We start from the raw sequence: 14,267 nt of genomic DNA, 5'->3' as shown, positions 1-14,267 counted from the left end.
CATAGGTAAGAGGAGCAGGAGTGGGTGGGTGAGATTCTGTGGCCTGCATTGTGCAGGAGGTCGGACTAGACAATCATAATGGCCCCTTCTGACCGTAGTATCTATGAACTGTATCAGGGCTCCAATAAGAGCTAGATACATTTATGGAGCGGCAATTAGCCACGATGGGCAGGGATGGTGGCCCTAGCATTTGTTTGCCAGATTCTGGGTGTAGACAGCATGAATCACTTGACAATTTCCATGTTCTGCTCGTTTCCTCTGTGGCACATGGTATTGGCCATTCTCGACAAACAGAATACTGGGCTAGTTGGACCATTGGCCTTATCCAATACGGGCATTCCAATGTTCTTATGTAATCCCAAGGTTTATCTGCTCCCCTCTGGAACACACTCCCCTTCCAGAGCTGAGATAGAACCCAGGAATCCTGACAGGGTCCCTCTCTCTATAAAGATAGTAACTGAAGGACATAAATCCACACCGTGTAGAGGTCAAGCATAGGAGTTTATTACGTACAGCGCTGATGGAGTGTCACCTCTCTTATTAGGCTCAGAAACACTGAGGTGAGGCAAGGGGTGGGTTTTCAGGGGTCCAGTTAGCAGCAATTAGAAAGGTAACAACCCATTATATTGTACGTAGACCAATTCCCCAGCTTGTCATGCTGACACAACACAGTGTGTTCAGGAAAGAGTTTAAAGTCTTTCTGACTCTCGGGTAAGTGATTCAGGGAAGATGGTCCAGCACCCTGTCACGAGCTAGCTCATCAGGGAGCTCAGTCATCTTTGTCAATGCCAGTCATGATTTAATATACCTCAATCATATCTCCCCTTAGCTGTCTCTTTTCCAAGCTGAGAAGTCCCAGTCTTATTAATCTCTCCTCATACAGAAGCCATTCCATATCCCTAATCATTTCTGTTGCCCTTTTCTGAAGCTTCTCCAATTCCAATATCTCTTTTTTTTGAGATGGGACAACCACATCTACATTCAATATTCAAGATGTGGGCATAGCATGGATTTATATAGAGGCAATATATTTTCTGTCCTAATTTATATATAATCCTTCTGAGTGTAATATTGAATATTGTCCACGGACTTTTATTAAACCCATGTGTTGTGTTCCTGGGTAACACCCCTCTGGTAGATAGGGCCACATAGCTATGTGTTGATGGACCATCAAGGACACTTGGCTCTCACAACGGATCATAGAAGAAATACTCACTTGTAGGGAGCATTGAATTGTGGATGTAAATGCATGGTTACGCAGGCGGTGTTGGAGATAGGGCTTTGAATTCTTCGATCATGGGATGTTGATCTATTTCCCCATGTTAAGTATCCTCACACCTTCTTGTCAACTGTCTAAATGGGACATTTTGATTATCACTAAAGGTTTTTTTTCTCCTGCTGATAATAGCTCATCTTAATTAATTAGCCTTTTACAGTTTGTATGGCAACTTCCACTGTTTGTGTGTGTGTATATATATCTATATATACATATACTTCTTCCTATATGTTCCATTCTATGCATTCTATGAAGTGGGCTGTAGTCCACGAAAGCTTATGCTATAATAAATTTTAGTCCCTAAGGTGCCACAAGTATGCTTGTTCTTTTTGCACAGGAGTACAGACTAACATGGCTGCTACTCTGAAACCTCCTTCTGATGAATTCCCAACCCATAGTATGAGAGAGAAGACCAGAGGAGAGGACAGAGGTAACAGGGCTGTGGTGAAGGAACAAAGAAGCCATCAGAGAGATGGAACAACTGGAAAACCCCAAGGAGTTGAAACTCTCAGGTGGTGCATTGGTCTCCAAGAAAGGGATTCAGGCAGAATTTTGAGATAAATTTAAAGCAGCTGGACTTGGTGAGAAAGAAGACCAGCAGAAACTGAAATCTTCAACATTGCGGGACTTGAGGCAGTGGTCATCTTTACGAACATGCAACTCAGTCTTTGTCTACACTACCACTTTTGTTAAGACTTTTGTCGGTCCATTGTGTGGAAAAAAACAACAAAAGTGTTACGTGTTCCTAACAGATGTAAGTAGGTCAACTGTCCCACTTTTTTTTTGGAATTTTCATGGCTTATGCACCACCCCGGTGAATTTGGCTAGCAAAAGGATATGAGTCCTTGCTCTCACTCCATTTACCCAGAGGTCTGTCTCACCTCGAGAAATCTAATTCTTTTTTGAACCCGTTATAGGACTGGGCTTCAAAACATCCTCTGGCAAGGAGTTCCACAGTTGACTGTGTTGTTTGAAGATATACTTCCTTTTATTTGTTTTAAACCTGCTGATAACAAGAAAAAAGATCAGAACATGCAAAGCAACTTATTTGTGTTTCTAGTCTGTTGAGGTTCAGTAAAGAATAGGGACAACTGTGCATAATAAAGATTTACAAGCATTATATTATATACAAAAACATTAAAAATTAATAGAACATTTAACATCCCATGTCCACTTCTTTATACTAAACATGATATTCATTAAAACACAACTTAGAACCAATAATGGATTCATCTCAAGTTTAACATTACACCCCTCGTAGTTATCTGGGACCTTCTTAAGAGTGGTGGCTCATTACCCACATTTCCTATTCCCCTGTCTCTGGTAACACCAGGTCAATTTGAGGGATCTGGCCATTTTTGCAGGGTTTGAGTTTATCCCATTGGTTTGAGTCTCTATGCCTCCATGAGCCGTGAACAGACTAAAAGTCCAGTATTTTAGTGGGTCTCACCTTTGGGATAGGCAGTTTGTGTTTGTGAATTGTGCTTGTCTTTGCGATAAGCTGTATCATTACTCTGTCTAATGTTAACAATGGTATATCTGTAAAGTGTTTTGGCTTCACACATACAACCTCAGGATCACAGTCCTCCTCATTTTTGCTGGCTTAATGGAAGTGGCCTCAGAAAAACAAACAGGACCTTCTGCAGGAAGTTATGTGGCAGTCCCTTGCTGAATAGCAAAAAAAATGCATGAGTGAGGGGAGAGCAAAAGGAGGGTACGCACCAAGAGAGCACAGCTGGCTGGCAAGAACCTGTGGAGCAGATGCTAAACATTGGGGAACACCAAGCAGACTCGATTCAGGCGCGCCTAACACTTTATACAGAGCAGCTCCGCCCCTGCCCTCCCCGCCCCTGCAGTTCTTGTCCCAAAATTCTTTCCCCTGTGCCCCTATGTCACCTCCAACAGAGTTTGGCCACTGTCCTGGTTCATATCACCACCAGCTGCCTCCAACATCTCCACCTTCACTGTCGAGCCCTGCAAACTCCAACCATTACCCACTTCATCAACCTCCACCCACAGGCAGTTCAGCTCGGATGAAGTGTTGCACTGCACTCCAGACAGCAAGGCTGCATATGACACCTGTATATTCACAAATCTGTAATGATTCCAGACCCCGACACCACCACATCCCTCCACTCTTCCCCCCCACTTCGCAGATATGTCATCCCATGTCTGTCTCGCTACTTTTTTTTAATATTAATAAATGCATTGTTTTGGTTTGAAAGCATTCTTTATTGCATTAAGTGAAAGCAAGCATAGCCCAGAAAAGCAGCAGGCACGGCTCGACAGTGCATCCTATGGAGCAATCACAGACTCCTAATAGCACTGGGACCACTGCACTCACGTGCATGGCACCAAACATTACTTGCTTTCAGCAACAAATTGCTGCCTCAAGGTATCTCTGATCCTCACGGCCCTGAGCTGGGCCCCTCTAATAGCCCTGGTCTTTGGCTGTTCAAATTCAGCCTCCAGGTGCTGAGCCTCAGTGGTCTATGCCTGAGTGAAGCTTTCACCCTTACCTTCACAAATATTATGCAGCTTCCCATACAGACTTCACCAGCGGGCTTTTAAAACAGCCAAAAGCACACTCAGTCATTCTGCACCGGCTCAACCTGTTGTTTGGCTGCTCCTTTCTATTGTCAAGGCTTCCCATGTATGGCTTCATGACCCACGGCATCCAGGGGTAGACGGGGTCTATCAGGAGCACAGTGGGCATTTCAGCTTTCTTTACTGTGATCTTCTTGTCCGGGGAAAAAGGTCTCGGCTTGCAGCTTCCTGAACAGGCCTGTGTTCCGAAAGATTCGTCCTTCGTGCACCTTTCTGGACCAGCCTGCGTTAATGTCCGTGAAACACCCATTGTGATACACAAGCTCTTGGAGAACCATCAAGAAATACCCCTTCCTATTATTGTACTCGGAGACTCGGTGGTCTGGTGTCAGAATTGGAATATGCGTGCCATCTATCCCCTCTCCGCAGTTAGGGAACCAATTTGGGCAAAGCCATACATAGTGTCACACATGTTGCCCAGAGTCATGTTTTTTTTTTTTTTTTCTGAGAAGGATGTGATTAATGGCCCTGAAAACTTGCATCAACACGAGTCCAACGATCGACTTGCCCACTCCAAATTGCTTAGTCAACAATAGGTAGCTGTCTGGAATTGCCAGCAGGAATAGCCAGTGCGATCTCCATGTGCTTCTCCATCATCCTGGCAGCTCTCCTTCTCACGTCCTTGAGCCACAGGGTGGGGGCGAGCTCATCACACAGTCCCATGCAAGTGCCTTTTCTCATACAAAAGTTCTGCAGCCATTGCTTATCATCCCAGACTTGCATGATGATATCATCCCACCACTCAGTGCTTGTTTCCCGAGCCCCCAGACAGCTTTCTGGTGTGGTCAGCACTTCCGTGAGTGCCACAAGCAATCTCGTGTTGTCTCTACTAGGCATATCAACAGCTTCGTCGGACTCCTCACTCTCACCTTGCCGGTTAAGGAGCAGCTGAGCTGCCATTCATGATGTGCTAGTGAGAGCCATCAGCATATTTATCAAGAGTTCGGGATCTGTTCCCGCAGACCGAAAAGGAGGACAGACCGTGCAGTACAAAAACTGTTGAAAGATGGTGCCAAATGCGGATGGAAGGGAAAGGACGGCTGGGGTGTGAACCGATGTACGATGGGGCACTGGGACAGGAGCCAGTTTTCCCCGCGACCCCGTGACCCCTTCCCACAAAGCTTGGCGGCTGAAGGGGAAGGGGTGCTCTGCGGAAGCTGCCCAGAGTGCACCACTCCAAATGCCGCTGCAAGTGCCGCAGGTCTGGCCGTGCCATTGCGCTGGAAGCTGACAGTGTGAACACACAGCAGAGTGATCCCTGAAGCGCTCTCTGAGGGGGGGTTAACTCCCAGATCATTACATCTGCAAGTGTGGACATAGCCTAAGTCTGTTCCCCTGAAGCAACCACAGTGACCGTGATGCATTGGCAGGTTTCTCAGTGGGAGCGGAAGTGGAGTCCCGGAGTTCCCACCTCACAGAAGCAGGGATCTCACAAAATCCAGCTAGTTCTGAAAACCTCGGATTCACCTTGAGAGGATGGCAATGGCTCAGGCTCCCTCTTTCAGCCTTTCCTCTGCATCCCACCCAACGAACAATCCCTGAAAGAGTGGGAGTCCATTTCCCTCTTGGTGTGACAGAGAGACAGTGTGGTTACAGCTGGGAAGTCAGGTTTTCTGGGTCCTGTCTGCAATCATGTCTCTCATTCTGTGTCCCTGTGCCTCAGTTTGCCTATGCATATACTGGGGATATTTTCATAATGACTTTCCTTTGGTAGCTGTTTTGAAGATCCTTCAATGAAGGGTGCTGCATATTGTGATGATAGGAGATTTATTGATCTCTGATCCCATAGTGACAGCCCCATATGTCTGCAAAAAATGCTCATGTCTCCCCTCAGTCAACCTTGTCCATATCTGTCTGTCTACTATCTACCCATCCATCCTGGGCATTTATGGGGTACCAGAGCCTATGGACATCTAGGTATTATCCCTTATTTTCTTTCTAATCAACTATATTTTATAAATATATACAAATATACAAATCATCCAATTCCTCTCTGACTCAGCCCAGAGCCCAGGTTTTCTCATCTCCCTTTGGGAAGGTTCCTTAATTAGTGTTTACTTCTAAAGCTGGATAATTACCACAGAAGCGGAGACATGCTTGTGTCCAGGCTGTTTACGTTCAGATGCTCCCTTCTCCCTTACAGGCTGAGCGAACCCCACTGGGATTTCACAGAGCTACATTATAAACTATGCACACCCCGTGTCAGCTCTCGGCGTGGGATGTTGCTGAAGATGCTGGGTTGAGAGAGCTGTTGGTCACGGATACCTGAGGGGGATTCCTAGGGAGGACACTTCCATCTCAGAATTCACAGGTACCCATCTCTTGCTGAGAAGCTCACCTGATTGACAAACCCTGTGCAACGTGGGCGTGGAGGGATAGAGAATAGGTCTGTGGTCCCTTCCACTCTGCACAACAATGACACATCCCAGAGCCCTTACCATAAGTGATGAGTTTGCTAAAGATTCACTAGCCAAAATCTCACTTATTTCTGTGTATCCCTGCACATCCCGCCTAATGGTCTCCAGCCCCGAGGTGGTGCATTTCAGTGACACAGTGAATCCTTCAGGACGGAAGACGTTATTAGATGTGCAATACAAGGCCAAATTCTAAGACCACGACCCGTGCTGTGCTCAGACCCAGTGAGGCAAAACTCCTCGTGGAGCAAGAACTGAGTAAAACGTCAGGAGCCAACTGTGTGTTAATGCACAGACACGGTCACTCCCTCTTCTTGCATTTCAGCGCTCTGTCTGTTAATGGGGCAGAGGGATAGGGGCTGTTACCTAACCTTTAGCTGCTGGAAAGCTTGGAGATTCTACGGTTGCTCAAGAGAACAATAATGAGATTTTTTTCAACATGGGTAACACATACTTTCTCCGAGCTTCATTCGAGAAGTTGTTTGAACTGTTATGCCTGAAACTTTAAAAAAACAAACAAACAAACAAAAAAACAATTCAGGTCGAAGCAGACACCCAGAAAGGGAAATTTAAATCCAAACATCAAAAATTTGGCAAACTTATAAGCAACTGAAAAAGAGGTCTTCTAATGGAAGGTGTCAGACAGCCTTGACTACATTTTATGCCACCAGTACCATCTATTATGCCCAATCCATTTGTGAATAACATTCTTTGATGCTTTTTGCTTCAATAATGTTGGTAGCAAGAAGTTCTACAGGCCAAATATGAATTATATTAGCAATTACCTTTTCTCAGTGTTATCTGTTCAGACTTTCAATTTAACTATATGTTCTGTTCATGTTATGAGACACATTAAATATAAATGCCTCATCTACTTTCTTTATCAATAGATCCCTAGGGTTTAAGGTCAGAAGGGACCATTTGATCATCCAGTCGGACTTTTTGTAAAACACCGGCCCATTAAAAATTCACTCACTTACCTCTGTATTGAACCTCTTGTGTGGCTAAGGCCTCGTGTACACTAGGATTTTACATCACAGAATGATACAGCCATCGAGTTAAAAGGGAACACAAGGGACAGCTAGTTTAACCCCCTGACAAGATGCAGGATTTGTTTTGGCTTAGTCATCTAAGACTGATGGCTATTCACACGTCTTTGGAAAACCTCCACAGAAGGAGCTTCCATGACTTTCCTAGGAGTCTGTTCCATTGGCCTCCTGTACTTCCAGTCTTCCAGAATCTCCCATGTCTTCCATGAATTTTCAAATATAATAGCTAATGGCTCAGATATCTCCTCAGTCAGTTCCTTCAGAGTATTCTAGGATGCTTTTCATCACACCCGGTGACTTGAAGATATATAACTTGTCCAAGTAACTTTTAACTTGTTCTTTCCCTATTTTAGTATTTGAACCTACCCCATTTTCAGTGGCATTCTTGTGTTATGTGTCCAAATACCACCAACATTCTTGGTGAAAACCGAAACGAAGAAGTCGTTAAGCACCTCTGCCATTTCCACATTTTTTGTTATTTTTTCCCCTCTTCATTTAGTAACAGACATACTCTGTCCTTCGTCTCCTGCTTGCTTCTAATGTATTTGTAGAATGTTTTCTTGTTACCCTTTATGTCTCTAGCTAGTTTGGTCTTGTTGTGTGTCTTGGCCTTTCTAATTTTGCCCCTACATATGTGTTATTTGTTTATATTCCTCCTTTGTAATTTGACCTTGTTTCCACTTTTTGCCGATCTTTTTGTTGTTGTTGTTGTTTTTTAGATCATTCAAGATCTCCTGGTTAAGCCATTGTCATCTCTTGACAGACTTCCTGTCTTTCTTACACAGAGGGATAGTTTGCTTTTGTGCCCTTAACAATGTCTCTAAAAAACTGCCAGCTGTCGTCTATTGTTTTTTCCCCTTAGCCTTGCTTCCCATCAGATTTTTTTTTTACAAACTCCCTGAGTTTGCTAAAGTCTGCCTTCTTCAAATCCATTGTCTTTATTTTGCTGTTTCCCTCCTACCATTCCTTAGAATCGTGAACTCTATCATTTCATGATCACTTTCCCCCAAGCTGCCTTCCACTTTCCATTCGCAACCAGTTCTTCCTTGTTTGTCAAAAACAAGTCTAGAACAGCCTCTCTCCTAGTAGCTTTCTCCAGCTTCTGGAATAAATAAATGCCTCCAATACATTCCAAGAACTAGCTGGATAATCTGTGCTCTGGTGTAGACAGCCTGAGATGAATTCTCCCATCCAGCTAGCTACCACCTCTCGGGGATTACCTATGCTCAGGGGAGAACCCCTTCCCTCTGTGTAAGTCGTGTCTATATTGAAGCACTATGGCAGCACTGCTGTAGCATTTTAAGTGTAAACAGCCATTGAAGGAGATCTTCCAGAAAACAATCAGTCTGGACTGATTGGGGGGAGGGATAGCTCAGTGGTTTGAGCATTGGCCTGCTAAACCCAGGGTTGTGAGTTCAATCCTTGAGGGGGCCGTTTAGGGATCTGGGGCAAAAATTGGGGATTGGTCCTGCTTTGAGCAGGGGGTTGGACTAGATGACCTCCTGAGGTCCCTTCCAACCCTGATAGTCTATGATTCTATGGACCTGCCAACACCTTCTGAGGTCCCTTCCAACCATGATATTCTATGAAAACATGGGGAATTGGAGAATCCAACACTTCCCTTCTCAGCGTGTCCCAGTGGTTAATTGCCAGCAGTGCTAAGTATTTGGCCCTAATTTCGAGCTGGAATTTGCCTGGCTTCAGCTTCTAGCCCATCGGTCTTGATCAGCCTTTCTCTGGTAGATTAGAGTCCATTACTACCTATGTTTTTGTCCCCATGAAAGTCTCCACTTGATCATCTTTTTGATAAATTAAAGAGAGATACACCTTCAAGTCTAGTAGTCTGGCTTTTTCTCTATCCTCCAATTATTTTATGGCTCTTTTCTGCCCCCTCTTGAAGTTTTCAACATATTTTTTTCAAATGCGGATCCAAGAACTGAATGCAGTTGTTTCACCAATCCCATGTGCAGAGGTAAATCCTTCCCCTGCTCCAACTCACCACTCCCCTGTTTATGTAACTGAGGACCCCATCGTCCCTTAATGCTAGAGCATCGCACTGGGCACTCACAATGAGTTGGTTTGAGTTGATTGTCCACAATGACCCCTAAATCCTTTTCAGGGTCCTTGTGTTCCATAATACAGTGCTGTAGTCTGTGGGTCAGGCCAGCATTCCCTGTTCTGAGAGAATCATTTTGCATTTGACTGTATTAAAACATTTTGTTTGCATGGGCCCCTCTTACCAAATGCTCCATCTCACTTGGTATGCCTGCCTTGCCGCCTCTTGTATCCACTCTGCAAATCTTTGCATCATTGCATATTTCATCTGCAGTGATTTTCTATTTCCTTCCAGATCATTGATTAAAATATTGAATAGCATTGAGCCTGGAACTGGGTTGCCTACAGAACCCCACTACAAACACCTGCATTTACTGATGAAGGCCTATTGACGACAGCTGTCTGAGATCCATCACTTAGCCAGTTTTCAGTCCATTTTACATGTTCTCTACTGATATTGTAGGGTGTTAATTTTTTCAACTCAATATTTTCCCCCACTAAATCAAATGCCTCTGAGAAATCAAGAATTGTTGCATCTGCGTGGTTCTCTTCTATCAACCAAATCTGTACCCTTGATCAACCAATGTGTACTCTCATAAAAGGATGAAATCAGGTTTATTTGACAAGACTTGGTTTGCAGCAACCCTGTTGGTAACTGTCATTCCTCACATGTCTCAACTTTTTTTTGAACTAATCCCAGACCAGATTTTCCATGGTTTCTTAACCTTGTCAATTCTTTTTTATAAAAAAAACCTTCCCCTTTATTTTTAATACTTTACATTTTACACAAAAATTGCCATAAAACTTTTCTAGGATTTCTCTTGTTGCTAACATACTGAATAACCTCTTTTTTTGTGATCCACAGCCCTGCCCAACATGGAGTTTTCCCTGATATTTTAATGTCCCTTATCAATTTTCAGAACTTCCGATTTCTATTCTTGGCTCTCTATTTTCTCTTTTTCCTCTTTGTTACATATTGCTTCGACCCCTCCAATTGCTGCTTTCACTTTACCACAGAACTGTTTTTTTAACCCAGAGTTGTTCACTTTGTGGAATCATGATTTTTCCATGATCTAATAAACTGTTATAAAAGAACTACCAATATTCATTCATATTTTTTTTGTTTACATTTTTCCTCCCAATCAGTTTTGCTGATAAGTTTTCTCAGCTTTGGGAATTAGTCCTCTTCGAGCACTAAGTGTCTATAGATAGTACTGGTTGGGAACTGTCCATGTGAATGTAAATAAGTTACATTTTTTTTCCTCTCCTATATCATATGATCTCTTCTTTGTCTCTTGTGTAAACTAAAGAGTCCCAGACTTTTCTATGTGTTTGTATATGGCAGCCTCCACCATTCTCAGAGCCTGTCTTGGAAATCCCTTTTAGACATACTGTATCCATAGTAGAGACTGGGTGACCAAAACTGAACACATATCTAGAACATGTTATTCTCCATCCCATATCTTAGTGATCGGAACATTGCTTTTGTTTTGTCCACTGCTGCGAATGAGCAGGTGTTTCTCTTGAGCTGCTATCAATGGTGCCCAGGTCTTTTCCCTGAGGTGTGTTCTAGTTGGGATGTTTCTCCCAGAACATATCTTCCCAAAAGTTTGTTTTTTTCCACTCTCAGATTTCTAGGAACTGGATGAATGGTGAACTCCCTATGGTATGGACTCCCTATCTTGGCTCTCATTCCATTAAGGAACAATGATGGATAACCAGTATCCACGCTTGTCTCCTGCTGGTGCCTCCTAAGGTTCCCCCAACAAAAGGTGTCAGAATTATTAATGCAGAGAGTACCACAAAATATGGAATTGGATTTAGTGTGCTCACTATTCATAGTTATTGTCTCTGAATAATGAAAATGTAATTTTTCAGTGTGTGAAGAGTGATCAGTCTCCTTCTCCCATGAGAACAGTCTCCACTTGTGCATGTAATGTCTCATATTGACGTTGTCTCTCCATTCAGGCATTTCTACTGCGAGCATCACCCGAGACCCTACGAACACACAGAAAGTCAGGGGAACATACAGTGCATGCAGGAGACACTCATGCCTCAGAGTTGGACACCTTCTCCCCTACTCCATGTCAGATTCCAACACAACTGACTTCACCAACCCGTCCACCTTCATCCTTCTTGGCATTCCTGGCCTAGAGGCAGCCTATATCTGGATTTCCATCCCCTTCTGTGCTATGTACACCACAGCCGTATTGGGGAACTTCACCATCCTGTTCATCGTGAAGAGGGAGCCGAGCCTCCACACGCCCATGTTCTATTTCCTGTGCATGCTGGCTGTCACTGACCTGGTCATGTCCACATCCACCCTGCCCAAAATGCTGAGCATCTTCTGGTTCAATTCCAGGGAGATCAGTTTCAGTGCCTGCCTCACCCAGATGTACTTCGTTCACTCCTTCTCAACGATGGAGTCTGGAATTCTTGTGGCCATGGCTTTGGATCGCTATGTGGCCATCTGCCATCCTCTGAGACATTCCACCATCCTGACAAACTCTATTGTGGCCAAAATATGCCTGGCTGTTGTGCTGCGCAGTGTCATACTCACATTACCCTATCCCTTCCTGGCGAGGCGGTGGCCGTATTGCAAAACCAACATCATCCCCCACTCCTATTGTGGGCACATAGCTGTGGTGAACCTGGCCTGTGCTGACATCCGCATCAGTAGTTACTATGGCCTGTTTAACCTTTTATCTGAGATCGGAATGGATGTGTTTTTTATAGCTGTGTCCTATACTCAGATCCTCCGGGCCATCTTCCGCCTCCCTACAAAGGATGCTCAGTTCAAAACTTTTGGGACCTGCATCTCTCACCTTTGTGCAATCTTAGCTTTGTACATCCCAGATTTATTCTCCTCTCTCACACAGCGGTTTGGCCACAATGTGCCATTGGATTTGCGCGTTCTCATTGCCAGTGTGTACCTGCTGGTTCCCCCCATGTTACACCCCATCATTTACGGGGTGAGGACCAAACAGATCCAGGGCAGGCTGCTCCAGCTATTTACATGTAGAGAGACCTAAATATGTTCTCCTTGTGCTCTGGCTCTCTGTAGAGCTGGCTAGTGCATGGTGCTGGGGCCACTTCCCTGAAACACTCACGGAGAGACGGAAAGACATTAAACCCTTTCCTGTCCTTACTGTGCTGTGTCAATGTGATGAACTGGGGAATCAGTCATGTACACTACACTGGGTTGCCACCTTTCTAATTGTTGGTAACTGGATCCCTGAAATTGCAATCTTGCCCCATCTCCTCTCTCAAGCCTGGACCCTGCTGTGTGTCTTCTCCCCAAGACCCTGCCCCATCACTTGCTCCTGTCTTCCCCTCCCCTTCTCACCTGTGACCCAGACATCTCTAAAACCAATCTGTTCTCACATCTTATGGCCAGTCCCTTAAGGGGGACTGGTTTGTGTTAACATTTTAATGTTTATTCTTACTTTGTTACTAACTCTGTGGAGAGAGAGACCCTGTCAGGACTCCTGCAATATGTCTCAGCTCTGGGAAGGGAATGGGGTACAGTGTTTTACAGCAGGAGGCAGAGACATCTGGGGTCTAAATAAGATCAGAATGGCCATACTGGATAAAACCAATGTTCCGTGTAGCCCCATAGCCTGGTTTCTGACAGTGCCCAATGCCAGGTGTTTCAGAGGGAATAAACAGAACATGGCAATCCTCATGTGATTCTTGTGCAGCAGGAGGAGAGGAGCAGGGGAGAGAAGCCCTACTCATTTTTATCCCCCCATCTTCCATACCGCTGCCGTTCATGGGTTGACTCATTTCCCCTGCCCTTGGACGAACTTCAGGGGGCAGTTTTTTTGTCTCCCTTCCCTGACCCTTTAGGGGCCGCTCTCTTTCCTCCACCTCCCTTTCCCTTTCCAGAGAAAGAGACGGGTTGCACGGTGCCACCAGTACAATTGCCGCACCAGTGGTCTTCTCCCTCTTTGCCCGTCTCCGTGGGCCAAAGGGTCATAACAGGCGCTCAGCCAGAGGATCATCAGGGGTCCACTACCCCTTTCCCAAACTGTGCTGCAGAATGAGCTAGTGGACACCTGTCATTTCAAGGGTAAGGTGAAGCTCCCTCACCAGCGTTGGGGAGACATCCATCTCATCCTCTGGGCCATGAGGACTGTTCTAGAGGAGTGGAGGGGAACTGAGAGGTAGGACATCCTGGTCTACCAGTGGGCCTACAACATCTGTGACAAGCCTTTCAGGTTGGTCAGTGATTGTTGCAAATCCAGCTGGGGATCCTCCTGCCCATGAGGATCCTGATCAGCCCTCAGAATGAAGCCAACAATCTTTTCAACATTGAACTCCAGAGGCTCTAGGGTAGGTCTCCACAGTTGCCAGGTGGTCTCCTTCTTTTGCGATGTAGGGTATTCTTTGGTTTGCCTGCAGGAAACCCACAAGTATCCAGCCTCCAAGATGAGTGGGGGGCAGGGTATATTTTAGACATCTCAGTGCTCATGCGGCTTTGTTTGCCATCCTGTTCTCCCCTGACCTTCATCCTCAGATGCTGGGAGTTGCCTAGGTCGTCCCAGGTTGCCTGCTGCACCTCCAGGGCTGTGTGAAGCGGCAGACATTCAATCTGTCCAATGTCTACCCCCAAAATGCAGACCCAGCGTGTGTGTATTTCTATCAACAGGAGTCTGCCGTCCTCGGCACCTTGGATCCTCACTAGTGCCTAGTCCTGGGTGTGGATTTTAATACCATTTTGAGGACCAGAATTGCTCAGGGATCAAAAGCAGCCAGGCTGCTGCAGGCATCCTCAAAGAGATCTTCAGTCATCACTCCCTGGTGGACATCTGGGACAACCAAGATCGGGATGACAATTCCACTTTTACCTATGTCCAGGTGGAG

General features: G+C 45.2%; 1 pseudogene across 1 annotated transcript; it reads left to right on the top strand.

Moving 5' to 3' along the window:
• The first annotated feature begins 11,436 nt into the window (after positions 1-11,436).
• On the top strand, positions 11,437-12,433 carry LOC311514554 (olfactory receptor 52R1-like; annotated as a pseudogene). The gene has a single exon. The product of its transcript is annotated as an olfactory receptor 52R1-like (transcript).
• Positions 12,434-14,267: the final 1,834 nt, after the last annotated feature.

This window comes from Lepidochelys olivacea, assembly GCF_965140295.1.
Source record: "Lepidochelys olivacea isolate rLepOli2 genome assembly, chromosome: 1".
In the NCBI taxonomy this organism is placed as follows: domain Eukaryota; kingdom Metazoa; phylum Chordata; order Testudines; family Cheloniidae; genus Lepidochelys; species Lepidochelys olivacea.
The sequence above is the reverse complement of the archived record's forward strand: the minus strand, read 5'-3'. Positions and strand labels throughout refer to the sequence as shown.